Source organism: Schistocerca serialis, unplaced genomic scaffold, assembly GCF_023864345.2.
Source record: "Schistocerca serialis cubense isolate TAMUIC-IGC-003099 unplaced genomic scaffold, iqSchSeri2.2 HiC_scaffold_1173, whole genome shotgun sequence".
NCBI lineage: Eukaryota > Metazoa > Arthropoda > Insecta > Orthoptera > Acrididae > Schistocerca > Schistocerca serialis.
Genome location: NW_026047374.1, coordinates 640001 through 642500, shown reverse-complemented (window position 1 = coordinate 642500; position 2500 = coordinate 640001).

The following is a 2500-nucleotide window of genomic DNA, read 5'->3' as shown; positions in this document are numbered from 1 at the left end:
ATTACAGTGTATAGCTGCAAGGTGTTTAACATGAAGCGATACTCTGGGGACCGGGCAGTGCGAGTAGCAAACTATATTGCGGGGGTTGCAGTTAGGCAACACTACACTAATTTAACGCGTCGTATGACAATTACAGAGCAGGTTAAGGCCCAACGTGTGTTGGGTTAAGGCCCAACGTGTGTTGGGTTAAGGCCCAACGTGTGTTGGGTTAAGGCCCAACGTGTGTTGGGTTAAGGCCCAACGTGTGTTGGGTTAAGGCCCAACGTGTGTTGGGTTAAGGCCCAACGTGTGTTGGGTTAAGGCCCAACGTGTGTTGGGTTAAGGCCCAACGTGTGTTGGGTTAAGGCCCAACGTGTGTTGGGTTAAGGCCCAACGTGTGTTGGGTTAAGGCCCAACGTGTGTTGGGTTAAGGCCCAACGTGTGTTGGGTTAAGGCCCAACGTGTGTTGGGTTAAGGCCCAACGTGTGTTGGGTTAAGGCCCAACGTGTGTTGGGTTAAGGCCCAACGTGTGTTGGGTTAAGGCCCAACGTGTGTTGGGTTAAGGCCCAACGTGTGTTGGGTTAAGGCCCAACGTGTGTTGGGTTAAGGCCCAACGTGTGTTGGGTTAAGGCCCAACGTGTGTTGGGTTAAGGCCCAACGTGTGTTGGGTTAAGGCCCAACGTGTGTTGGGTTAAGGCCCAACGTGTGTTGGGTTAAGGCCCAACGTGTGTTGGGTTAAGGCCCAACGTGTGTTGGGTTAAGGCGCAACGTGGGTTGGGTTAAGGCGCAACGTGGGTTGGGTTAAGGCGCAACGTGGGTTGGGTTAAGGCGCAATGTGGGTTGGGTTAAGGCCCAACGTGTGTTGGGTTAAGGCCCAACGTGTGTTGGGTTAAGGCCCAACGTGTGTTGGGTTAAGGCCCAACGTGTGTTGGGTTAAGGCCCAACGTGTGTTGGGTTAAGGCCCAACGTGTGTTGGGTTAAGGCCCAACGTGTGTTGGGTTAAGGCCCAACGTGTGTTGGGTTAAGGCCCAACGTGTGTTGGGTTAAGGCCCAACGTGTGTTGGGTTAAGGCCCAACGTGTGTTGGGTTAAGGCCCAACGTGTGTTGGGTTAAGGCCCAACGTGTGTTGGGTTAAGGCGCAACGTGGGTTGGGTTAAGGCGCAACGTGGGTTGGGTTAAGGCGCAACGTGGGTTGGGTTAAGGCGCAACGTGGGTTGGGTTAAGGCGCAACGTGGGTTAGGTTAAGGCGCAATATAGGTTAGGTTAGGTTAAGGCGCAATATAGGTTAGGTTAGGTTAAGGCGCAATATAGGTTAGGTTAAGGCGCAATATGGGTTAGGTTAAGGCGCAATATGGGTTAGGTTAAGGCACAATATGGGTTAGGTTAAGGCACAATATGGGTTAGGTTAAGGCGCAATATGGGTTAGGTTAAGGCGCAATATAGGTTAGGTTAAGGCGCAATATAGGTTAGGTTAAGGCGCAATATAGGTTAGGTTAAGGCGCAATATAGGTTAGGTTAAGGCGCAATATAGGTTAGGTTAAGGCGCAATATAGGTTAGGTTAAGGCGCAATATGGGTTAGGTTAAGGCACAATATGGGTTAGGTTAAGGCGCAACGTGGGTTAGGTTAAGGCGCAACGTGGGTTAGGTTAAGGCGCAACGTGGGTTAGGTTAAGGCGCAACGTGGGTTAGGTTAAGGCGCAACGTGGGTTAGGTTAAGGCGCAACGTGGGTTAGGTTAAGGCGCAACGTGGGTTAGGTTAAGGCGCAACGTGGGTTAGGTTAAGGCGCAACGTGGGTTAGGTTAAGGCGCAATATAGGTTAGGTTAAGGCGCAATATGGGTTAGGTTAAGGCGCAATATGGGTTAGGTTAAGGCGCAATATGGGTTAGGTTAAGGCGCAATATGGGTTAGGTTAAGGCACAATATGGGTTAGGTTAAGGCGCAATATGGGTTAGGTTAAGGCGCAATATAGGTTAGGTTAAGGCGCAATATAGGTTAGGTTAAGGCGCAATATAGGTTAGGTTAAGGCGCAATATAGGTTAGGTTAAGGCGCAATATAGGTTAGGTTAAGGCGCAATATAGGTTAGGTTAAGGCGCAATATAGGTTAGGTTAAGGCGCAATATAGGTTAGGTTGAGGCGCAATATAGGTTAGGTTGAGGCGCAATATGGGTTAGGTTAAGGTACAATATGGGTTAGGTTAAGGTACAATATGGGTTAGGTTAAGGTACAATATGGGTTAGGTTAAGGTACAATATGGGTTAGGTTAAGGTACAATATGGGTTAGGTTAAGGTACAATATGGGTTAGGTTAAGGTACAATATGGGTTAGGTTAAGGTACAATATGGGTTAGGTTAAGGTACAATATGGGTTAGGTTAAGGTACAATATGGGTTAGGTTAAGGTACACATTGTTGTAAGGAAAGGTGTATTCGGAGGGGGGGGGGCGGCGGCGGCGGCCGGTTTGTTGATTGTGATTATAGTAAGTGGATGCCTGCGGCATCATCTGATTTGCCACGTCAGGA